Source organism: Pseudophryne corroboree, chromosome 5 (genome assembly GCF_028390025.1).
Source record: "Pseudophryne corroboree isolate aPseCor3 chromosome 5, aPseCor3.hap2, whole genome shotgun sequence".
NCBI lineage: Eukaryota > Metazoa > Chordata > Amphibia > Anura > Myobatrachidae > Pseudophryne > Pseudophryne corroboree.
This window is the reverse complement of record NC_086448.1, coordinates 609,975,811-610,002,229: the sequence shown is the minus strand read 5'-3', so window position 1 is coordinate 610,002,229 and position 26,419 is coordinate 609,975,811. Positions and strand designations below refer to the sequence as shown.

General features: G+C 46.2%; 1 long non-coding RNA gene across 2 annotated transcripts in view; it reads left to right on the top strand.

Moving 5' to 3' along the window:
• The first annotated feature begins 203 nt into the window (after positions 1-203).
• The window catches only part of LOC134928126 (uncharacterized), a 57,517-nt gene continuing 31,301 nt past the window's right edge, over positions 204-26,419 (top strand). For both annotated transcript variants that reach the window (XR_010177830.1, XR_010177829.1), the window contains exons 1-2: positions 204-581; positions 22,944-23,037. This is a non-coding gene — a long non-coding RNA (uncharacterized LOC134928126). The remainder of the gene's footprint in view (positions 582-22,943; positions 23,038-26,419) is intronic.

Here is a 26,419-nt window from a genome sequence, read left to right as displayed (position 1 = left end):
CCTACTGACAGGCAGAACAGCACCTTCTCCATCCGACACCCCCCCATTGACAGACAGACCTGCACCTGCTCCCTTCCCCGTGACTCCCAGCCCCAATTGATGGACAGCACTCCAACATCACGCCCATGCCCTCCGATAGACTGGCGGGACAACAGCAAGCAGCATATCCGCCGCCCCCCCCCCCCCCCCCCCCCCCGCATAGCACCATCTCCGTCTCTCTCCCCACCCGCTTCCTCCTCACGGACGTCAGCTGCTCCCACTATAAGCCACTACACAGGGAAACACTGTGCGGCCAGTAACCGCCGTTTCTGATACACAGCACCATCCCACTGCGGCCATTCTTCACCCCCCGGAACTGACACTGCACAGCGGCCATTCCTCCCCCTCCGTTCCCCCGGACCGCAGACACTACAGAGCGGCCAGGGGACGGACAGTACAGAGTTCCTCTCTCATCCCTCCCGCGGACCGGACACGACACTACAGTCTCTCCACCCGGACCGGACACAGATCACAATATACTCACGTATTCGGCTTGGAATGCTGCTGTGCTGTTCCCTCTTCTTCAGCCTCCGCGCACTGAGGTAAAAGGGGCGGCGGGGAGTGGCTTAACATCGCTATCACTGGAAAAAATCGCTGGCCACTTAAAATATGAGCGATTTTAACTAACTTTTGCAGCGACATAGCCAAAATTGACTTGCCTGCACTGACTATTTTTCCCAGCGATAGCGACCTGGCGGGGACGCGCATCGCTATCGCTGCCTGTGTACACACTGAGAGATATGCACTTACTTTCTGAGCGATTTTGACTATATAGTCAAAATCGCTCAGTTATATCGCTCCGTGTGTATGCACCTTTAGAGTAGTTTACTCGAAAACCAGCAAAAGCACTAAAGGTATGAATAATGTGTACTATGGCAGTGAGAGATTGTATAGGCTAGGACAGAAATAATAACATATCATCCGCAAATAGATGTAGCTTTACTTCAACTTCACTAATAATTATACCTTTAAACATAGTAGAATTCCGTAGGGCAATAGCTAGGGGCTCCAAGGCTATGGCAAATAAAAGGGGTAAAGGGGGCAGCCCTGTCTTGTTCCTCGTAAAATGGAAAAAGGAGGTGATAAATAACTATTGCACAGTATTTGAGAAGAATAGTTATGATACAAATGCTGCACAGTTGATATGAAGCCATGCGGGACACCAAAGCGACGCAAAGCCTCGAACAAATGCTCCCACGATACAAGATCAAATGTCTTTTTGGTATCAAAGGAAAGAATTGCATGGTGCTCCAGTGTCCCAGATGACTCCAACCCTTGCATAGTCATCAGTACCTTGCCGACATTTACAACCGAATGACGTCTAGTAATGAATCCAGACTGGTCTTTGTTAATAATATGTGGTAAAATATATTTAAGTTTATCTGCTAATATTTTAGAAAATAATTTATAATCAGTGTTTAGTAGGGAAATCAGCCTGTAGGAGCTCGGGAGTTCTGGGTCTCTACCTGGTTTGTGCAAAACTTTAAGTAGGGTGGTATTGAAGTATAAGGGGGGTTAGCTCCAGAAAGTAACGAGTTGAAAACTAACAGCAAGGAGTCCTCAATTTTATGACCAAGGATTTTATAAAAATCATTGGAAAGTCCATCAGGGCCAGGTGCTTTACCTGATTTAAGCTGTTTGATAGCCTAATGGACTTCATCTATTGTAACAGGAACAACCAGGGAGCTGGCTTGATCTGAAGAAATTATGGGTAGGGAAATACTTTTCCAAAAATCTATTTTTTTGGAGTCATATCTTTTCCTGTTCTAACTACTTTACCATCTACAGTCCGCAAGGATTTAATAATTGTAGGGGGTCGTTGACCTCTCAGCGGGTTGGAAAGCAGTTTACTAGATCTATTCCCATAACGATGGAATCTATATCCTGAGTAAAAGGAATATTTGGATACAGATTGCGAAAGCATCGTATCAAACGCTGTTTTACATTTTGAGATATTTATATTTGTTGGAAGGGGAAGGGGCTGTGACAAACTGCTGATAAGCATCCATCAAGGCTGATTGTAGCTCAAGATACGTAGAGTGGTGTTCTTTATCCCTATGAGAACAAAAAGAAAAAATATCTCCACGTATCACAGGTTTAAAAGCTTGCTAAAATAACAAGGGAGAATGAGATGCAAAAGCACTATTATTATGTTCATAGTTCATCCAGAACGCCTCCAGTGCGTTCCTAAAGGTCACAGAATTATTAAGATGTGTCGGAAACCTCCATTGTCTATAAGGGCCTCTGTCCAGATGTAAAGATATCTGAACCCAGGAAACAGAGTGATCAGACAGACAAGTAGGTTCGATACGTGAATCGATAACCCTAGTAAACATAGATTCAGATAGTAACATATAATCTAATCTAGAAAAAGAGCCGTGGACTGCGGAAAGGCAAGTATAGTCTCTTTCAAGAGGATGAGGGGCCCTCCAGGCATCAATCAAATGTAGGTGTTGCAATAAATAGGGGAGCCCTAATTTCGGAAGTCGCTGACATAGTTTTTGTAGGATTGGACCTATCTAAAGTGGGTGATGCTACAATATTAAAACCCCCACCAAAAAATACAGGAATATTACCAAATGTAAGTAGTTTAGTGACTATACATAAGAAGAAGTCTTTCGAGTAAACATTTGGGGCATATATATTGCATAACAATAGTCCAGTCTGGTCAATGGTAACATCTGCAATAACGAATCTACCTTGCCGGTCAACACATGATGAATGTAAAATAATGGGAAGGGTCCTTCTAATAAGAATAACCACTCCCCTAGCTTTAGAGCTTAAAGGGGCAGAGTCCAGCACCTTCCAGCGGAGCGCATTAAGTTTCTCAACCTCAGGAGGTATCAAGTGCATTTCCTGAAGGTACACTACATCTAGGTGTAATTTATTGAGATACAGCAATATCTTTTTCCTCTTAATTGGGGAATGGAAGCCTCCAACATTGAAAGTCCCCACTTTTAAACTAGCCATAGGGTCATTACCAGAAAAGCCGCAGGGATACCTGATGACAAGGATATATCAACAAGGGAAACATAATCAATATGAAACAGAGGTGGGACGCGCAACACATGACACGACACATAAGGAAAGAAGGGAAAAACGGAGGAAAATAAAAAAGACCAGAAATAACAGAAAATTGAATAAGAATGTGGAACCACTGGTGGAAGCACATTCTTATACTGCAGGTGGCTAATAACTACTGGTGACAAATATGTACGAGACTATAAGGTCACGTACAGAGTAAGAACATAACAAACATGAGGTGCCTCAGGCATCCCTCGGCTAAAGTAAAACATTAACAGGGAAAAAGCGTTATGGTGAACCATCATAAAGCATCATAGGTAGTGAATAGCAGTATAATAACATCTCAAAACAGCAGTCGCAAACATATGATAATTTCAGCAGAAAGAGAAGTAGCACTGAAATTATACAAAAACCAAACACAGCTGAAAAAACAGATCAGTAGAGACAGAGAATATCCCATCAGTACGGTATTGCAAGGAAAAGTAGCCAATAACATAAATAAGGAACATACAGTATATAGTTGCCTAGTCTAGAAGAGTTCAGTGATTTCAGCAACAGTGTAGAATTGTTATCCATCTGGATGGAAGGAGGGCAGAGACGGGTCGAAACTGGTGCATACCACGGGCGAGTAACAGTGTCAGGAGATATAGACTGCAGAGATCTTACAGATCATGTCCCGGGCAATTGGCAGCCGAAAAAACACAGGATTCTTCTCCAGAGGACTCTGTAAGATAGCCTTCAGCATCCGCAACAGTCGAGAAATCTTTAAAAGAAAAGCCTTTAAATAGGCACAGGCGTGCTGGGAAAAGTAAGGCAAATTTCCGGTTGGCTTTGGCAAGTCGGGAACAGAGCAGGGAAAATTCCCTCCTGGCTTTTGACACCTCAGACGAATAATCCTGAAATATAGAAGTACGGGAACCTTACCATTGCAGGTCTCTGTGACGATGGGACGCGGACCATATAAGTTCCTTATGTACAAAGCTCAAGCACTTAAAAGTTACAACACGTGGTCGACTAATCGGAGCAGAACGGGGTGGGCCAAGCCTATGTGCTCGCTCTAGTACAATTCCTGAACAAGAATCAGATATTTGTAGCAGGTCTAACAGAGATGTCTGCAGAAAAGTGAACAACGCTGGACCTTTCAAATCCTCAGAGAGACCCAGGATACGTAAATTACATCTTCCCGAGCGATTTTCAAGTTTATCAACCTTAGTAACCAGCTGAGAATGTGATTTCTGCAGGGATACATAATTAGACTTTAAAGCTGACACATCTTGAAAAGCTTCACCCAATCGCTGCTCCGTAACTCCCACAGATCTTGACAGCTGTTTCATTTGATATTTGACATCTAATAGGGCTTGTTGCCACTTAGCAGTATGCGCATCCATTATGGGTCCCATAGCATCTTGAACCACGTGGACTACATCAGCGTTTGTAACCGGGGAACCAGCTGACTGACCTGAGACATCTGCGGAACCAGGGGACTCCTGGAGTGCTGGGAGGGTGCCGCTGGGAGAGGCTCCAGACCTTTGCTGTATAGGCGCTGCGGCCATCTTGGAGTTAGGCTGCCGCTTGTAAGGCTTGAAGTGTTGCCTTTTCGGGGGCATAGAAGCGGACAGGAACTTGTCCATTCAGCTCCGTTCACACTCCCCTGTTGTTAGGGGTTGAGAGCGCCGCTCTTAGCGCTGTGCTGGTGGCTTTATGAGGTCTGGCAGCCGAGGTTGCAGGAGAGCTCATCCCAGCTGCATCCTCTCACATAGACGCCAGAACCGGAAGTCTTCTCCAAATATTCTTGTAAGCCACCAGGCCCCTTCACATACCCTTTTTTTTAGATTCTTTACTATGCCCATTGTATGCCAGTGGATCCTTCTAGAAGCCCCTTACACCATCAGAACACTCCTGATGCCACCTGACTCCTCCATATACCCCTTTTATGCCATCAGAACACCTCCCATACCACTTATGTGCCATCACACTCCTCCACATGCCCTCTTTATGTCATTAGACTCCTCCAGGTGCCCCTTTTATGCAGTCAATACCACTCCACATGTCCCTTATATGCCATAAAACCCTTCCACATTCCATTTATATGCCATCAGACTGTTTCTCATGCCCCTTTCTTTGCTATGAGATCCCTCAAGATACCCTTTATATGCCATCATTCCCTCCTAGATGCCCATTATAAGCCATCATACTGCTCCATATGTCCATTTCTGCAAGCAGACTCCTCCACATGACCCCTATGCCATCACACTCCTCTGTCCCTTATATGCCATCTATCTCCCCCACCCCATGCCCCTTATATACCATCAGACCCCTTCAGATGCATCGCTGCTGAAAGACTGATCCTATCAATACATTTGGTTTAATAGCTGTCATCATGATCAGTGTGTACTTGATCCTGCCCTATCCATGGTGCAAAATATCCATCTGCATTTGCACAACTCAGCATAGTGTGCAGTTCCATATACATGTATAATTACACGTGAAAATGCATATGACTCAGCATTGCCAAGGGTTAGGTAAGCTCGACTCCGGAGTATGTGCAGTGCCAAAATAAGTTTCACTTGTAAAACTGACTTGCTTTCAACTCTACATCACCCCCTGAGTATCAGATGGCTATAATCAGGGCCGGCTCCAGGCATGTTCCAATAGAGCGGCCGAACAGGGCGCCACACTTTATGGGCGACGCTAGCTCTGGCCGCCATATTGGAGCCTGGAGCCATTCCTACAGCAGCAGCACTGCAGTGTCCATCTCCTAGCAGAGACGTGCACTGCATGCAAAGCCCTGCCCCTGTGTAAACCACCCTCCCTCCCTGTTCACCGGCGCCGGCCGTGAGCCAACTAAAGCTCGCGGTCCGGCAGCTTAGGCTCCTGATTGGCTGCCGGACCGCGAGCTTTGATTGGCTTGCGGACCGGCGCCTAGTTGAAGCTGTACACTGCCGCGGCCGCCGGAGATTGAGGGCTAGCCCTCAGCTGAAGTGCAGCAGTAGCAGACTCAACAGAAGCGCGGTGAGTAGCATGGGGGCAGGTTGGGGGGACATGTCTGGCACTGGGGACATGCCTGGCACTGGGGGACATGTCTGGCACTGGGGGACATGTCTGGCACTATGGGGACATGTGTATCTGGCATTGGGGGCATATCTGGCACTGTGGGGACAAGTGTATCTGGCATTAGGGGCATATCTGGCACTGTGTGGGGCATGTATGTATCTGGCACTGTGGGGGCATATCTGCACTGTGGGGGCATTTATGTATCTGGCACTGTGGGGGCTTTTATATATCTGGCACTGTGGAGGCTTTTATGTATCTGGCACTGTGGGGGCATTTATGTATCTGGCACTGTGGGGGCATATCTGCACTGTGGGGGCATTTATGTATCTGGAACTGTGGGGGCATTTATGTATCTGGCACTGTGGGGGCATTCATGTATCTGGCACTGTGGGGGCATATCTGCACTGTGGGGGCATTTATGTATCTGGAACTGTGGGGGCATTTATGTATCTGGCACTGTGGGGGCATATCTGCACTGTGGGGGCATTTATGTAGCTGGCACTGTGGGGGCATTTATGTATCTGGCACTGTGGGGGCATATCTGCACTGTGGGGGCATTTATGTATCTGGAACTGTGGGGTAATTTATGTATCTGGCACTGGGGGCATTTATGCATCTGGCAGTGTGGGGACATATCTGCACTGTGTGGGCATTTATGTATCTGGAACTGTGGGGTAATTTATGTATCTGGCACTGGGGGCATTTATGTATCTGGCACTGTGGGGGCATTTATGTATCTGGCACTGTGGGGGCATTTATGTGTCTGGCACTGTGGGGGCATATCTGCACTGTGGGGGCATTTATGTACTGCACTGTGGGGGCATTTATGTATCTGGAACTGTGGGGTAATTTATGTATCTGGCACCGGGGGCATTTATGTATCTGGAACTGTGGGGTAATTTACAATAGCCATATGCTGAGATTGTACATGAGTACGAACACCATGATGTTATATGCCGAGATTGTACATCAATATTAACGTAATGATTTGTTAAAAATTGATGGTTTATTAATAACGATCATTAATTATTGATTATTAGAAATTAATTGTTTATTTTGGGAACTTACATTGGGAGAAGGGGATGTTCATTGAACTCATATGATACTTATGATAGTGTCTGACATGCAATGTGTGTGAACATTCTTCTCTCCTCTCTATTTTAGATTGGTATAGAAATAAAAGTTAAGTTTTAATATTTAATCATTAATTCACAATATATCATATTATATATTATTTATTTATTATTTTAAAAGAGTGCTCCAAAAAAGGAATTTTCTTTGAGGCTAGTCCTCACAATAGTTCTGATCAGGGGTAATTTATGTATCTGGCACTGGGGGCATTTATGTATATGGCACTGTGGGGGCATTTATGTATCTGGAACTGTGGGGGCATTTATGTATCTGGCACTGTGGGGGCATATCTGCACTGTGGGGGCATTTATGTATCTGGCACTGTGGGGGCATTTATGTATCTGGCACTGTGGGAGCATATCTGCACTGTGGGAGCATTTATGTATCTGGAACTGTGGGGCCATATCTGACACTGTGTGGCCATTTATGTATCTGGCACTGCTGGGGGGCATGTTACGTGTAGCTGGCACTGCTGGGGGGCATGTCACGTGTAGCTGGCACTGCTGGGGGGCATGTCACGTGTAGCTGGCACTGCTGGGGGGCATGTCACGTGTAGCTGGCACTGCTGTGGGCCATGTCATGTGTAGCTGGCACTGCTGCGGGCCATGTCATGTGTAGCTGGCACTGCTGCGAGGCATGTCATGTGTAGCTGGCACTGCTGCGGGGCATGTCACGTGTAGCTGGCACTGCTGGGGGGCATATCATGTCTATCTGGCACTGCACATTATGTGTATCTGGCACTATACTGGAGACATTATGTGTATCTGACACTATACTGGAGACATTGTGTGTAAGGGACACTACTGTGGCTGTTATGTGTAAGGCTGCTAATTGTGTGCGAAGAAGGGGTGTGAAAATATATTTATTTATAGTTTGATGATATGAAGTTACGAGGCCACACTCACTTTTCCAGGAGGCCATGCCCACTTTTCCAGGAGCGCACACGCCTTCGGCTTTTAAATTTTGTCGCTCAGGGTGCTAGTAGGCCTGGAGCCGACCCTGGCTATAATGATTATTTTAGCCTCACCAAACAATTTATTTTATAAAGCACAGCCATGTCTTTCTTTTATTCAACAAAACGACATATGTAAAACACATTTTTTTTTTTATCATTTTTTTTTTTTTTGGCTTAAGGCGACTGGAGAACTGCCTTAAGTCAGTACCCAGAAAAGAAAAATAGAATTGGTCATTTGCCAGTTGGTTGCAAGTCCAGCCTCACTGCATGCTCAGAAATAAATACAGATCTTCACCTGTATTTAGATTTGGCTGTATATACATGGTTGCGCTGCCTCTATTAATCATCTTCTGAAAGTAACTGTCATAACTATCAGTGCATATTTATGTATGGGTATGTAGTGCCCGTAATTCTGCCTGCATAGCCCGCAACACACCTCCAGAACACTTATACTATTATATGCAAACTCCCATTTTCCATCCAGTTACACCCATTCAGCCACAAGTGGAGATGTGGATGAATTATGTACAGTTCTGGTTCGCTCATAGGGGATAATTCAGAGTTGATCGCAGCAGCAAATTTGTTAGCAGTTGGGCAAAATCATGGGCCTAATTCAGATCTGTTCACTCGCTAGCTATTTTTTGCAGCGCTGCGAACAGATAGACGAGTGTATTTTAGCTTTGCAAGTGTGCAGCCACCCTGTACAAAAACAGCTTGTGCAGTTTCTGAGTAGCTCTGACCTTACTCAGCCGCTGCGATCGCTTCAGCCTATTCGAGCTCGGAATTGACGTCAGATACCCGCCCCCTGCAAACGCGTGGACACGCCTGCGTTTTTCCAACCACTCCCAGAAAACGTTCAATTGCCACCCACAAATGCCCTCTTCCTGTTAATCTCTCTGCTTTGTAACCGTACGGCGCGCCTGCGCACTGCGGTGCATACGCATGTTCAGTAGTTACCTGATCGCTGCGCTGCGAAAAACGCTAGCGAGCGAACAGATCTGAATTAGGCCGCATGTGCACTGCAGGGGGCAGGTATAACATGTGCATAGAGAGTTAGATTTGGGTAGGTTATTTCGTTTCTGTGCAGGGTAAATACTGGCTGCTTTATTTTTACACTGCAATTTAGATTTCAGTTTGAACACACCCCACCCAAATTTAACTCTCTCTGCACATGTTATATCTGCCCCCCCCCCTGCACTGCACATGGGGGGTCATTCCGAGTTGTTCGCTCGTTGCCGATTTTCGCTATGCTGCGATTTGTTACAAAATGCGCATGCACTTAGTTATTTAACTAAAAACTTAGCAGATTTGCTGTGGATCCTGCGGCGCTTTTCAGTCGCTCTGCTGATCGGTGAATGATTGACAGGAAAGGGGCGTTTCTGGGTGGTAACTGAGCGTTTTCCGGGAGTGTGCTAAAAAACGCAGGCGTGTCAGGGGAAAACGCGGGAGTGTCTGGAGAAACGGGGGAGTGGCTGGCCGAACGCAGGGCGTGTTTGTGACGTCAAACCAGGAACTAAACGGACTGAGCTGATCGCAATCTGTGAGTAGGTCTGGAGCTACTCAGAAACTGCAAATTATTATTTGTTAGCAGCTCTGCTAATCTTTCATTCGCTGTGATGCTAAGCTAAGATACACTCCCAGAGGGCGGCGGCCTAGCGTGTGCAATGCTGCTAAAATCTGCTAGCGAGCGAACAACTCGGAATGACGGCCCAGGCCCTATATGTTGTAGAAAAACCTACACTTCAAGCTTCATACTTAAACACTGTAAAACAATTTGTACTGCTAGCTTCATACTAGTACAGTCCGTTGTATAATAAAAAAAAAACTTCTACTCATGACATGATCAAGTAGTGTTGCTAATCAATTAATTAATTAATTAGCTGCATATATTCAACTAACCATGTGTCAGCTAGTCTCTTTCTTATGTAGACCATACTGGCCTGAAACCAAAGTACAGTAAGTGAGTGTTTTGATTATATCATTGAGGGCAACAGAAGCTTTATTGGATTCTTTAGTCTCATTATGTTAGACTGTTAACACTTACTGTGATTATTTTCATGTCAGAGATACCTGTTTCTACATTTAGAAGTGCATATACACAGGGACATGTGATTTTCATACATTGAATATTAATGCAATTAATAGAATCCTGCACTATATATAAATTGTGTTTTTATCAGTTGTTAATGAATTCCAAAAGACCTATTCACTAGAAGCAGAACTTGACCATCATTGATCAGGTCTATTGCCAAGATCTTAAAGGGTGTGTACATTTGCTTTATCTGTAAATAATAAAACCAGTGTAACAGGGTCACAGAAATGAGGACACACAATACGTAGGTTCAGAGCTGGCCTTAGGCATAGGCAAACTAGGCAAATGCCTATGGCATTTGGTATGCTTAGGGGCACCAGCAGCTTCTGCTGATTAAAATGATATGCGGCATGCCTATATTCTGTGTGTGACTGCGGCTGTATCTGCATACGAAATGCTACGTTGCAGTGTAGTCCTGGAAATCACTGTAATGTAGCATTTCATATGCAGATATAGCCGCAGTCGCACACAGAATATAGGCATGCCACATATCATTTTAATCAGCAGAAGTTGCTTGTGCATCCTAGCCACATAGTAATGCAGATAGGATGCATTTTCATAAACAAAAGGCACCCGATGTTAGCAGAGCTGCCAGCTGACTCATGCCAGGCATCTCCTGCAGAACTAGCGGCGGTGCTAGGGGGCACCAGCCAAAATCTTGCCTAGGGCATCATATTGGTTAGGGCCGGCTCTGCGTAGGTTCACAGTTAAGCAGTATCTTTTAATTGCAGCAGATACTGCACTTTAACATACATCTCCATCCTGGAGAAACAGGTACAGTAATTATTCATACAGGTGTGAAAAAATATCTCAGCACTAAAAGTGCTAATAGAATGCTGATAGACTGTAGCCACATTCTGCTGTGCTTCCTGGCACAGCTAATTCAGAAAGTCCCTGGCACAAATGAGACTCCGGCCAACTTGCTGGTCACTAATCGGCATCAGTGCCCAGAGCACCTGGCAGTTGAGGATTTTACACCCTTTCTGTCCTTTAGTGATGAATTCTAGCTTGACCTGTGCAACCCAGAAAACCCGGAATTCCAAACCTCCACTTCTGCTGCAGACTGTACAGGATTTGCTTTAGTTTCCTTTGGAGGGAGCTGATCCCACAGGAATGCAGGTAATGCAGGTGGAAGACGACCCCTCTAACCTTGCCAGAGATCAGTGGCTTGAAGGGAAAGGGCTCAGTATATGAATGTTTATTATTTTAATTTATTTTCTTTTTATATATGTGAAGATGGAAAAAGGGACGTTTCCACAGGTCTACAATGATTCTCCAATGTTTTGATAAAATGCAAGTCAAATTGCTGCCTAGTTTGACTATCCAAATGACTTTGTGCCTGGAGTTCCAGTATCCTTGGACACTTAAAAGAATACATTTATGAAAACACAACTAGAGGTTTTATTAGATCATCCACCTCTCCCGCTTGGGCTCCCATAGTTCTAGTTGAAAAGAAGGACAGAAGTCCTTGCATTGATTATTGTGCTCTGAATTCTATTGCTAGCCAGAACCGTTATTCCTTTCCTTTGATTTCAGAACTTTTTGAAAAGTTACAGCAAGCATGTATCTTCCGGTGGTGAGCAATTGCACTGATTGTGCACCCTCCCTGGATCTGACCCTGGCTGAGGGGCACATGACAACCCAACTAAATGGGTGTGTGGCCACACTGCATGACTTGGCCACGCCACCGTCCATTCTCAGGACCCGGGCCTCCTTTCTACAGACCTGTACACACCAAAAGCAATTAATGTTTAGGACATGTTGTCTCCTCAGAAGGTCAGAATAAAGTCTCAAGAGTGGCATGTGCCACAGGATTTGAAGAGGTTTTTCAAAAACTGTTTGGCCACCCACTTAATGAAATCATAAACAAGTTCCTTTAATGTGGTTCAGCTCAGCTCATGAAGCCTTTCTAAGTCTGAAAAAGGCTTTTCAATCTGCTCCCATCTTAAAATATCCAGATCCAACTAAACCATTTACTCTAGAAGTAGATGCCATAAGTTCTGCGGTTCAATTTTGTCTCAAAGAAAAAAAAAGAAATGTTCTCCCATGTTCTTTGTCTTGTCAATATTAGAATACTCAAGAGGAAGTTCTCCTTGTGATACCACCTGATAGAATAATTGCCTCAATGGGTTTACAGACTTTTCAATCTAAAATTGCTAAATCTTCCAAGACTTTTAAAAGATTAAATAGGATCTTAATTCAATATCCTGGAATTCAAAGACATCATGATTGTTGATGATACTTGTTTTTTAAATAATTTGTTCCAAAAACTGCTCTCAAGTATGGAGATGTGTTCTGTTCCCCAGGACACATCCCAGCTACAGCACGCAGGGGATCTGTGTCCCCTGCGGGAGGGTGTCTCTGACAGCGCTGGGACAGCTTGTCTGTCCCTAGTGCCTGTCAGTGTGCAGGAGCGGCGGGTGTCCGGTGCAGGGATTACACTTTTCCCTGCACCGGACCGGAGGCTGCGGAGGCGTTCAAATGTTGGCGCCCTCCGGGAGCCAATCGCGGCTCCCGGAGCGGTGGCCAATCGGAGACGGGCGCGGCGAGCCAATCGGCGCTCGCCGCGTCATAGGCCCCGCCCCCGGCGTCTGACATCAGACGCCGGGCGGGAGCCAAAGACCGAGCACGCGCGGAAGAGCGCGGAAGAAGATGGGCGGGAGAAGAGAGAAGACACCGCCAGGAGAAGAGGACGGGAGTCCGCGCCGAAGAGCGGTGAAGAGCTCCGGTGGCCGTTGAAGAGGCCAGAAGACATCTGGCTCCTGAAGGAAGATGTCCAGCGGCGGCTGGATGTGGAAGATCCAATCAGCGCTCGCCGCGTCATAGGCCCCGCCCCCCGGCGTCTGACGTCAGACGCCGGGAAGGGGAGCCGAAGACCGAGCGCGCGCGGAAGAGCGCGGAAGAAGACGGGCGGGAGAAGAGAGATGACGCCGCCAGGAGAAGAGGACGGGAGGCCGCGCCGAAGAGCGGTGAAGAGCTCAGGTGGCCGTTGAAGAGTCCAGAAGACGTCTGGCTCCTGAAGGAAGATGTCCAGCGGCGGCTGGACGCGGAAGAGAGGAGCCGGCGCCGCTGGCCAGGACGGGTCAGCGGCAGAAGAGGGCGCTGGAGACCCCCGGATCAGGTGAGGCCTCAGTGAGGCTATTTCCTCCCCCCTCTCCTTTCCTCCCTAGACCATCAGGGACGGGCATTAGGCCCGGGGGCACAATTCAGGCACTACTCCTGGGGCGCAGATAGGAGGTTGGGCCCACCATTTGATTTGGTAATTTGGGCATTAGGCCCAAGCCACCTCGACGGAGCCGTAGGCGGCATTAGGCCCGGGGGCACATCGGGCACTAGGCCTGTGGGGCATTAGAGGGCATTAGGCCCTAGTGCATTTTGGGCAGAGTAGGTACATATAAGGTGACCCTGGGCACTAAGCCCAGGTCACCCAACGGGCGACAAGTTAGGCGGGCGCTAGGCCCGTGGGTGAAGTCAGGCCTCCAGCCTGTGTGCAGTCAGGGGGTGCTAGGCCCAGTGAATAAGTGCCCCCCCAAGGTGAATAAAGGTGGCACTGGGCACTAGGCCCAGGCCACCCTGAGGTGTTGAGGTAGGCAGGTCCGCTTGACCTGAGCCCCATAGAAGGAAGTGTACGGGAGGTGGGCAGGCTGTGCGGCGCCCACCCCCCTTCCAGCGGTAGGTAGGGATTTAAAGGAACAGCACCATTCGACGTTGTACTCTGATATGTGTGTTGTTACCGTGCAGGGCAAAGTGTTGTTTTAGAGTTTGTGCATAGTTTATGTTGCACCACCCACACTTGAGCCAGTTTGAGGGCTTTGTTTATGTAGCTAGTGTAGCGGATGCACACTAGGTTAGAGATAGGCCCTGCACGGCTGTTTCTCTCTTTGCCTCCTTACAGGGACCTGTAAGTGGAGAAGATCAGAGTACAAGACGTAGGACGGTGAGTAACATCTGTCTGTGTGTTCCTTCTGTGTTTGTCCCTATCTGTCTCCCTTCCTTCAGGGCGAACGGTGAGCCTTGCACGCCGGTGCAAGGTAGAATTTCCACCTGGTGCGAGAGTGCCAATAGGTGAAATTCGGGCTCTGAGGCGTATGCCTGGGATGACCCTCACCTAGCCCGAAAGCGTTATTTTTCTCGGTTCCGGAGGGCGTTTCGGTCCACAGTCAGGAGGACGGCACTCAGCAATCTCCTTCCTCCTAGGTCATCGTGCCCGGGTCCGACTGAAGAATTCCAGGTCCGTTGAAGGTTCCGGTACCTGAAGGTGAGAGAGTGCGGCGCCTGGTAAGTGGTGAACCTACACCTACACGGCAGCAGGCACTACACGCACCGCCGTCACCCTCTTACACAAGCAGGAAATTTACATAAGATATTGTGATATCTTCTCAATGGGTCACCTTGGAGTACAGAAGATAATTACATTAATTTCTTGCTATTACTGGTGAATCCATTTGACTATGTGAAAATTTATGTTCAGACCTGTTCAATTTGCCCCAGACATATTATTGCATACCCTACCAGCCAGACATGCGGGGCAGACTAGCCCTGTGCTGGGCGTCCCCCCGTCTAAGAATCTGATCGTAGATGTGCTAAATTTAGCACATCTACGATCAGATCTGAATTGCCCACTATGGCCCTCATTCCGAGTTGATCGGTCGCAAGGCGAATTTAGCAGAGTTACACACGCTAAGCCGCCGCCTACTGGGAGTGTATCTTAGCATCTTAAAATTGCGACCGATGTATTCGCAATATTGCGAGCACAAACTACTTAGCAGTTTTAGAGTAGCTCCAGACTTACTCTGCCTGTGCGATCAGTTCAGTGCTTGTCGTTCCTGGTTTGACGTCACAAACACACCCAGCGTTCGCCCAACCACTCCCCCGTTTCTCCGGCCACTCCTGCGTTTTTTCCGGAAACGGTAGCGTTTTCAGCCACACGCCCATAAAACGCCGTGTTTCCGCCCAGTAACACCCATTTCCTGTCAATCACATTACGTTCGCCGGAGCGATGAGAAAGCCGTGAGTAAAAATACTTTCTTCATAGCAAAGATACTTGGCGCAGTCGCAGTGCGAATATTGCGCATGCGCACTAAGCGGAATTTCACTGCGATGCGATGAAAAATACCGAGCGAACGACTCGGAATGAGGGCCTATATTTGCAATGGGGTTGTAGTATAAGCATATACGATTATGGGTTTGGCTAGAAGTCTTCCCAGATTTGCGATTGCGCTCGCAATCAGTGTGTATTCAGGGGATCATTCAGCTCGCATCGCAATCACGATGCGAGCAAATTTTTGCGAATGACCCCCATAAGCGCATGTACAGTTCCTGTCCTGCGCATGCACCTGCATTTAGGGCCAAATTCAGACCTGATCGCTCCTCTGCGAATTTGCAGAGGTTTGCGATCAGATACCTGCATCTACGTATGTGTTGCGAAAATCTCTGCGAGCACCAATCAGCTGCAAATCCGTTCACAACTCACTCACCATCAAATTATTTTTCCAGTCTGTGCATAGCCCAAGACTTACTACTACAGTGCGATAGAAACAGGCTGATCGGGGCCGGAGCTGATGTCACACACCCTCCCTGAAAATGCTTGGGCCCACCTGCGTTTTTACTGACACTCCAAGAAAACGGACAGTTTCCACCCCTAAACGCCGGCTTCATGTCAATCAACTTGCGTACGTCTAGCAATCAAAAAAGATGCTGGATTTTTTCGCAGTTTGTCCTCGCGTGTGCGCACTGAAATCCATACGCATGCGCAGTCGATTGATAATCTGACACCTTGTGAATTCGCACAACAGCGTTCAGGTCTGAATTAGGCCCAGTAATTGTGAACGCCTCTGCCTGATTGACAGGCAGAAGTGTTCGCGGGGCAGCAACGCTCCATATACTAGGCGGGAACGGCGCGTTGCAGGGATGCCGCTTAACCAGTGGGGGCATGGTGGCATGAACGGGGAGCGTGTCGTCTGCATTTCCGGTGCGGCTGCATGTGACGATGCGTCTCCTGCCATCGCAGCCAAGCATCCACAATCTTGGCAATCACACTGTAAATGCGTCATGATCGCTATTTCAGCGTGATCGCAGTGAATGGGTGGTGGGCTGCATGCGATGGGTGGCCCCAAGTACACGATTCAAAGAATTGCAAATTCTGCTAAAAAGTACAATTTGCAATCCTTACTGAATAAACCCCTCAGTCACAATTGCAATCAGTGCTGAATGAGGCCCAGAGTGTTTGTTTCACTTAAAGGGGGGAATTCAAATGTTTGAAAAGTCAGTTGGGTGTCTGTTTTTTCCTATCTAATAGACAGGAAAAACCAGACACCCAACTGACTTTTCAAACATTTGAATTCCCCCCAAAACGTGCATTTCATTTGCACAAATAAAACAACTGGAAGCGAGAAAACTACTTTGCTAAATTGCGCTGATCAATTTGATGTGCAACATTTGTACATCTGTGCGTGAATGAGTCTGAATCTGAATACAAAGTGCTATGATGCAGCAGCTGCAGCTTTTCCTCATGCCGAATTCCAATGGGCTTTGGGGGCCATTCCGAGTTGATCGTAGCTGTGCTAAATTTAGCACAGCTGCGATCATTCACACTGACATGCGGGGGGACGCCCAGCACAGGGCTAGTCCGCCCCGCATGTCAGTGCCGGCCCCCGGCACGCAGAAGTGCAAAGGTATCTTACAGCGGCGATGCCTTTGCACTTCAAGAGTAGCTCCCGATCAGCGCAGCTTTAGCGTGCTGGCCGGGAGCTACTCATTGCTACCCGGCCCGCAGCGGCTGCGTGTGACGTCACGCAGCCGCCGTGGACCGCTTCCCCAATGGTCCGGCCATGCCTGCGTTGGCCGGAGTGCGCCCCCTAAATGGCGACTTAACGCCGCCATCCAGCCCTCTCCCGCCCTGCGACCGCCTCTGTCTCAGAGGCGATCGCTAGGCAGCGACGGCTGCCATGCGCCGGTGCACTGCAGAGCCGGCGCTGCGCACTTCCGACCCGATCGCTGGCTGCGAGAAACTGCAGCGAGCGATCGGGTCGGAATGACCACCTTTATCAGCAACTTTGTACATGTTTAAAACTACTTCCTGTGCAGTTAAAGTCACAGTACAGTGTCTGTAGTACACTTTAGCTTTATTTATGAAGCGGCTGCTTCTGTAAGCCGTCACTTCACGGAGAGTTGAAGGTAAAAATGTAAAATGGCACATGTAGTCAGTATACAGACCAGCATCCTTTACACTGACTTCAAGCGCCATTTCACATTTTCACCTACAACCCACTGGGAAGCCACCACTTTGTAAATAATGGCCTTTGGGGGTCATTCCGAGTTGTTCGCTCGCTAGCAGTTTTTAGCAGCCGTGCAGACACTATGCCGCCGCCCACTGGGGAGTGTATTTTAGCTTAACAGAAGTGCGAACGAATGTATCACAGAGCGGCTACAGAGTTTTTTTGTGCAGTTTCAGAGTAGCTCAAAACCTACTCAGCGCTTGCGATCACTTCAGACTGTTTAGTTCCTGTTTTGACGTCACAAACCCACCCAGCGTTCGCCCAGCCACGCCTGCGTTTTTCCTGGCACACCTGCGTTTTTCCGAACACTCCCTGAAAACGATCAGTTGACACCCAGAAATGCCCACTTCATGTCAACCACACTGCGGCCACCAGTGCAACTTAAATGCTTCGCTAGACCCTGTGCAAAACTACATAGTTCGTTGCGCCCGTACGTCGCGCGTGCACTTTGCGCTGCATACGCATGCGCAGAACTGCCATTTTTTAGCCTGATCGCTGCGCTGCGAACAAATGCAGCTAGCGATCAACTCAGAATGACCCCCTTTGAGCAGTGTTTTGCTGCATCTGTGATGTGAAAAATTAAAGAAAAAAGCATTACGCTACACCTTTTGCAGCAGCTCAGTCGTGCTGGGTGTCTTGCGCAGTGTGGAGTATTGAGGCCAGCTGTATGATGACACGTACCTCCCAACAGTCCCAATTTTCGAGGGACAGTCCCATTTGGGGGGGGGGGGCAGTTGGGAGGCTCCTGTGAGTCACTGCTAGGGTTGCTACCTCTCCCAGATTTCCGGGATTCTACAGGATTCGGTGGAACCCTCAAGGAGGCTTTTCCTCTCTCCCAGATTCCGGGATTCTCCTGGAATAAGGGGACGCTGGGAGCGTAGGCGGGCGCAGGCAAAGCGCGCGGCCGGCAACACACCACACAGACCAGGCTGTCAGTCTTAGCAGAGCTCCGCCTCCATCAGCCCGCAAACCAGTGCTTGTGGAGGGACTGCTGGGGGGGCGGCGCCGGCAGTGGTGCGGCGCGCACATAGGAGATGGGACGGCCGAGAGTGAGGGAGAGAGCTGGCACTGTCTGCCGCGCTGAGTGACACTGGACACTAGGGGGTCTATTCATGATGCAGTGAAAACTGTGGATAAGTAAACCAGTAGAGAAGAACCAATCAGCATTGAAGTAACATTTAGAATTTGCATACTATAAAATTATACAGAGAAGCTGATTGGTTGCCATGGGCAATTTCTCCACTGGCTCACTTCTCCACTCTTTTCACTGCTTCATGAATAGACCCCTAGGTGATTACATTTAAATCAATATTTAAATGAAGCTGTGAAAATAGTACTTGGGAGATTCAGGGACCTATCCTTTGCCCTCGATATATCCAGCATGCATGCACATAGTTGTTTACAGCACTATTTTGTTGTAAGTTGCATTTTATTTTGTCTGTAGTCATTACGGTGCTTTTCACTAAGGTCTGTATGAAAGTAGTTTTTTCAAAATTTGGTGTATTTCTAATAAAATACATATATACTATTTTATAAATATGGTACATCATTTTATTTACATGAACATTGCTTGGTGTTGGGGGTTGGGATAGGCAGGGGGGGGGTGGATCTCCAGGAATCGATGATGCTGGCCATGCCCCTACTGTGAAGGAAACTGGGGGCGTGACTCACGATCGCAGCAGTGCAGCTTAGCCACGCCCCTTTTGCAGTGCCACGTCCCTGTTTTGGGAAGCGCAGCAGGAGTCCCGATTCCTGCTTATTAAAAGTTAGGAGGTATGATGACATCTGTATGTCTGCTGACCATATAATATAAGATTATTGTAACATAGATAGATAGATAGATAGATAGATAGATAGATAGATAGATAGATAGATAGATAGATAGATAGATAGATAGATAGATAGATAGATAGATTAAGCACTAGTTTACTGTGATGAGTTGGGCCATACGTCACAACTTTCACTAGTTTTTTTTCATGTTTGTTTATTTAGAAAATAAAATGATACAGTAAGTTCAGACTTCTGGCTGCAATTCACAAAATTCTCCCTAGGTGGTGGTAACATGTCACAAATAAACAATACTGTCAAACACCGCAAAATACAGTATATGTGTGATTTGTGTTTGCATAGATTGGACATTTTTCTTTCTTTGCACTGTGTATTTAGGAATGTACCAATGGCAAAAAAGTCCAAAAAGTCAGACTGTAATGTTGTGGAAACCAGCCTTTAAAATGCCTCCAGATTGTTAAATCTCACAGCCAGGATGGGTGTGATGTAATAAAGTCCGAGTTCATTGGCCGTGCGGGATGTCGGCCAAACTCGGACGTTCTTTTAACGGGGCAATCATGTACAAGGCATGGTAGCCTTGTACATTATTGTCCCTTTAAAAAAAGTCTGAGTTGGGCCGGCATCTGCACGCCCGCTGAACTCGGACTTCATTACATCCCGGCCGATATGTCCATGTACACAAATAAACTTCTTAAAAATGAATGGCAGAACCATAAAGTACAGAGCACATGGGAATAATATATTATAAATTAGTTATTATATATCAGTGGTGAATGCAGTGGTGGTTCTGAGCAGTGATGTGTGGTGGGGAGAGGTAGGTGAGGCAGAGCCTTTCATGTGATACTAACATGTATGCCAGAGTTTTGAATTTTATGAGAAATACAAATAATATATTAGAAATATCTTCTTTCTATTATTCTAATAATTTTTATAGTCAAAACTCTGGAGCAAAAAATCTATGGCAGTGAGGCACCCACCTTTCCTGCACATCTCTGATCAAAACTCACCAAATTTCCAGCAGTATATACTGCTGTGCCTGTGTATAATGACCACATGAACCATTTGGCTCATATATTGTGTGTAAATCTGGCTCTGGTACTAGCCATTGCCTCCTCAGCCATTTACCTCACCGCACCTCCCTGATTCTGAGTACCTAGAAACACCCCCCATGATGGACTAAATGTATGTTTTTCCTGATTGCAGACCGGGATCAGAACCCCATCCATGCTGTGATTTGCAGATCTATGGGAAATGACACGAGCCGATGCGGTGTCTTAGCACTAGTCCCGGTCATTGGTAGGTGACCGGGACATCACAGCACTTCCACCCTGCAGCATCCCCAACGGCCACCCAGGCAACGGAGATGCCGGGCAGTCGTGGGGGCTTCTGGGCCAACTGCAGGAACGTACAGCGCTGCGGCTGCTCTGAATTAGCAATTAGAAGGTGATTATCTCAGTTTGCCTCCAGATTGGTTCCTCATTTCTTTATCTTCCTGATACTTCTGCCTCACCTTGCCAGTTATAGTTTCCGTTACTGCGGGAGCCCTTGTCGCTCTGTGTTGTAATCCGGATCGTCCTGGCCCCTTTGTCTACTTCAGGCAATCCCGCCAACCTGGTCTGTCAGTAAATATCCTGCAAGTCCACACTTCAGTTAATCCTGCAAACCAGGTTTGTCAGTAAATATCCTGCAAGTCCACGCTTCAGTTAATCCTGCAAACCTGGTCTGTCAGCTAACATCCTGCAAGTCCATGTTTCAGCTAATCCTGCAAATCTGGTTTGTCAGCTAATATCCTGCAAGGTTTAGCCATGGTCAATCCTGCATGCCTAGTCAGTCTGTTAACATCTTTCAAGGCTAAGCTTTGGATGATTCTGCATGCCAGGTCTGTCTGCTAAAACTCTGCAGGGCCAAGCTTCAGCAAATCCTGCACACTTGTTCTATACGTTAACATCCAGCAAGGTCAAGCTCAGGTCAATTCTGCATACCTGGTCTGTCAGTCAATATTCTGCAATGCCAAGCCTACGGTCAATACAGTACATCTGGTCTGGTGGTTTATAATCGACCAGGCCAAGCTTCTACCAATTCTGTATACCAGTCCTGTCTACTGACATCCTGCTAGGCCAAGCTTCAGCCAATCCTGCATACCTGACCTGTCTGCTGATGTTCTTCAAGGTCAGACAACGTCTGCTCTAATATATCTGGCACTACTTCAGTTACCCCGTACAGTTACAACGCAACCATTTCAGACATACTGTCTGTCAGCATCTGCCAACATCCTACTACACCTCTCCGCAACCTCTTGTATGGGAGGATCACGTTGGACCCAGTGGTACCAGAGTCTTGTCAAGATGTGTCTTAGCTTCCAAGACACGGTCGTATCTTCTCTCTTCAGTCTTTATTCTGTGTTATCTGGAATGGTGTGTGCAACAAGCACTAAGGGAACAGCGGATGGGTTGCTAATGGTGAAACGCCTCCTGAGGTTCTAGGAGTCTCGCCCTAATAGATCTGGAGCTTCGCTCAATTTCAAGCAAGTCCAAGGCAGCTACATTCTTAAAGTACTCCACTGCATCTTGCAAGTCCAAAGATCTAATCTTTGATAACAGGAAGTGGCAGAGCAATTTCTATAACAATTTCATTTTAGTGCCACTCTGTCTTCACAGACCCTCTGCATATAACACAGCTGAGCTACAAAATGTAGCAGAGCTGACCCCTCTGTCATCTCAGAGAAGATGGTGGATCTTGGAGCAGGGGAAATAGAAGAGAGAGGCACAACATGTCATCTCGCTCCATCCTGTCCCCGTGTGCAGAGAAGTCAGACAAGTCGCCAGTGATGCAAAATGGCAAGATTGGAAATTCACTTTTTTTAATTCCATATCTATTTAGAAATATATAATTTTAAGGGCTGATGTAGAGTTGGAAGTATTTGCTCCTAGAGTGTAAGCAGTAAAAGTATGAAGAAAATGCACATTTACGTGCATATGTTCAGTCAGACCTTGTCAAGATGCATCAAACTGTACAGCACCAGTATTTGCATTAGGTGTGTGCCAGGATTTACAAAATGTTTCATTTTTAACATTAGAGTGTATTTGTATTGAGTAGTGGTAGAAATAAAAAATCCCTTATTAATCCTCTTTTTAGATGATATCCACTGTATGAGTTATACAGTGCATGTGATCTACACAGACATGATATCTTCCGAATGGTTGCAGATCCCACCAACAGACCCTTCTGTCAGTGGACAACAGTTTCTTACATACTGCAACCTCAAACACCACTGCTGCTTATAAACATCCCCATGTAATAAGGCCCTTGCCTGTCCATTGCATCAGTTATAATCGGGTCCAGTACGATGAAATATGGTAGGAAATGTATAAGGTGTAGGGGAGGTAGGCATTGGTGAAGAGGTGGATTTTTAAAGGAGTTAAGGTCACATAAACACTTTAAGATCAATTTTGTATTAACAGCACAGGGCAGTAAATGAAATTATAAATTAAATTATTACTAAGCAAATAATTATAATTTCTAGTCTTTTCTAAGAATTTGGCAAGTATTAAAAAGTCTTTGTTCATTGTCCATGAAAATGCAGGTGCTAACCTTGGAATGAGTATATCGCAACATTTCTATAACTGAAACAATGGACACACAGAAACCTCTTGGTGGGAATGCATGAAAATGTGAAGGTATTTGCAGACAATTTATGTTCATTTTAAGCTCTGCATGTTAACATCAATTTTAAAGACAAATCCTTATTTCTAAATGTCAGCATGATTTGAACAAAACCATTATTTGGAAATTTAACTCTGTCAAGGGCCAATTTATACAAAGTTAAATAACATTAGCATACACCGTCCCTCTAAAGAAATTGTTCATGTCATAATGCATTGTTTCTCAAACTTTTTTGAGTCATGATGCCCTTGAGTATCAGAATTGTTTCTTATTAAGAAATTCAAAAATAAATATTAAATTAAGTAAATTGTGTTTATATGTTATTCTTAGGTTCAGTTATGTGGTGAGGGACAGGATTCAGTTCTGTTTGCCCACATATTTCATGATTGGAACCTGCCACAAGCACTGGTTTTGTCTATTACATTGACAGTAAATTGCTTGAATTGGTCCTGGACCACCAACCCATGGCACACCTGTAAGCACCCTGAGGCACCCCAGGGTGCCACAGCACACAGTTTGAGAACCACTGTCATAACAATATGTGTTAGGGCTCATTTCCATATACTAATATTTAACAAATAGCATTTAACAATCATTTTGCTGTTTGAAGTCTCATGAGTATCTTCTCCCCGCATAGTGGATCTATTGTATGCAGGGCCGTATATAGGTGTGTGCGGAGTGTGCTCCACACATAGCACTGCAGGGTAGGGTGTGCTGTTGGCAGCACTTTTCAATTATGAATTATACCCCCTTTTTGAAGCCCAGCATCTCCTGGCCACCACTGTCTCCTACCCCCACCCCTTTTGTAGCTAATACCTATACAGCATTCATGGACTTGACTTGAGAGCTCTTTGTAGTTCAGTCGCACTGTCCTTTATTACATTTCAGGATGCTGATGTGCCCAGAATTCTAACGCCTATGACATTGCAGTCGGACCTTGAGCTATCTGCCCTTGCATAGAGAGCTACAGAATTCCAAGCTGGAGAGTTTTAACTATTTGAAGCTTACCCTGTACTTTGGGAAGGGGTGATCAGTGTTGCAGCTGGGTTGATCTATATGGTGTGTGGCTGCACACTGCAGTGATCCTCTGTTCAATTCTGGTTCTGGTTATTTTTTACGGGTTACGGGTAGCTTCATATAGTTAGAAATCTCATAGCTCTTATGTGTGGTCAAGTGGCTCGGTGGGTGGGGTGTTTGGCTGGAATAAAGAGGATTTGTGACCAAATCCATTTTCTTGCAGTGTTCTATACATGTGTGTGTATAATATATATATAACACTCACATTTCTGAAGTAATGAAAAAAGAATATACCAGCACTCACTTTTAGAGATGAAGAAATTATTATTTATTCTTCATAAAGATTCCATTGCATATAGACCAACAGCCGCAGCCCGACATCTCTATCTCTTCTCTCTCTCTCTCTCTCTCTCTCTCTCTCTCTCTCTCTCCTCATTTTCTCTCTCTCTAAAGATTTCCGGTTTAAACAAGATTTTTTGTGCTCCAATATCACATTTAACATTTAAATATTCTATAAAAAGTTCCAGTACTTGCTGTTGAACAGTCCTCTCAATAATGGTAAACAATGTCTGCTATTATTTCAGTTTTTGTAAATTGTCAAGTCTTCCTTTCTCCTCTGGTAGAACTTCGCAACTTAGAAGATAGGTGTACCCCCAAAAATTAGGAAAAAGGTGCATATAATTAAATACAGTTTATTTAGTACATAAAATCCAATATTCAAAATACAAATCTTTAAAAGACATAATCCACCTATGCTTGGCGGACCTACGTACCAGAAATAGTGGGGTATCAATATTGCCCATCCAGAATCGCATGTGGTGTTGCCTCCTGGGATTTTCAGCAACAATCCATGTCCTGGGTCACCAACATTAAATCACTCTCAGGCATCATAAGGTCCCTCCAATCAGTCACGTTTCAGCTCCAAATGAGCCTTTTTCAAGGTGTATGGTGGATAGGGTCCTATCCTGCTTATATATCCCGTCATGTGATCTGATAGGACGGCACCTTCTACACAGTTTGGTGCTATTTAATAGGGTCCCTGCACTCTCTATTTACCAGTATCACAGATTAGTCCTTCTCCCTCTGGAAAAAGGCTTAAAATTTGGCCCGGGCAATAAGTTGAACAAGTTTGAGGTGGGTATGGGTCATTAGGTCAACAAGATTTAGGTCGACAGTCATAAGGTCAACCACTATTGGTCTACATGCATTAGGTCGACATCATCAAAAGGTCAACATCGTCATTTGATCGACATGAACAAGGTCGACATGGAAAAAGGTCAACATGAGGTTTTTTACTTTTTTTGGTGTTGTTTTCTTCGTAAAGTGATGGGGAACCCCAATTGGTGCACTGTGTCCCCTCGCATGGCTCACAGCTTCAGGCAAGGTGACTCGCTCCGCTACCGATTGCACTCGGCACAGGTTACCGTTCCCAATCGTAGTTCACGTATAACGTAAAGTATGACCTTACTGTATATGTAAAAGAAGGACATTTGCACACCAAATCGTTTTTTAACCCCACTGGATGAAAAATGTATGTTCAAAGAATGTAAGTTCAAAGTCCATATTTAACGCCACATGCGATTCTGGATGGGCAATATTGACACCCCACTATTTCTTGTACGTGGGTCCACCAAGCATAGATGGATTCTGTCTTTTAAAGATTTGTATTTTGAAATAAACTGTACCTCACTCATACCTCCCAACTATCCCGATTTTCGTGGGACAGTCCCGTTTTTTGGGGACTGTCCCGCTGTCCCACACGCGGGCCGCAATGACCCGCGGTGGGGGGGGCAGCTGTTAGGCTCTGTTTCTCGCTGCCCTGCTTAGCAGAGAAGTGGTGAATAGACGCTATGCGCAAGCGCACAACGTCTATTAACTGGAGTCAGAGGGAGAGGGGGCATGCCAGCGGCTCACAAAGTGCTAGGCATGCCCCCTCAGTGACTAAAACGGGGCGTGGCTCGCGATCGCGGGTCCTCCCGCAAAGTCATGCCCCTTTTCATAGGCCACGCCCCTTTTCGGGAGCGCGTGCGGCTTCGACGTGCATGTGTCCCTCTTCCAGCCAAGACAAAGTTGGGAGGTATGCTTCACTATATGCACCTTTTTCCCTTATTTTTGGGGGTACGCCTATCTTCTAAGTTGCGAAGTTCTACCCACCAGAGGAGAAAGGAAGACTTGTCCATTTACAAAAACTGAAATAATTGAGGCCATTGTTTACCATTATTGAGAGGACTGTTCAGAATAAGGTTTTGTTTGTCCATATATTCCAGGGGGCGCACAACAGCAAGTACTGGAACTTTTTATTGAACTTTGTGGGGGTGAAGGTGACCACCCTGTGTGTTGCAGTACCTTTGTAGTGAAGCGCTGTCTTTTCAATTCTTC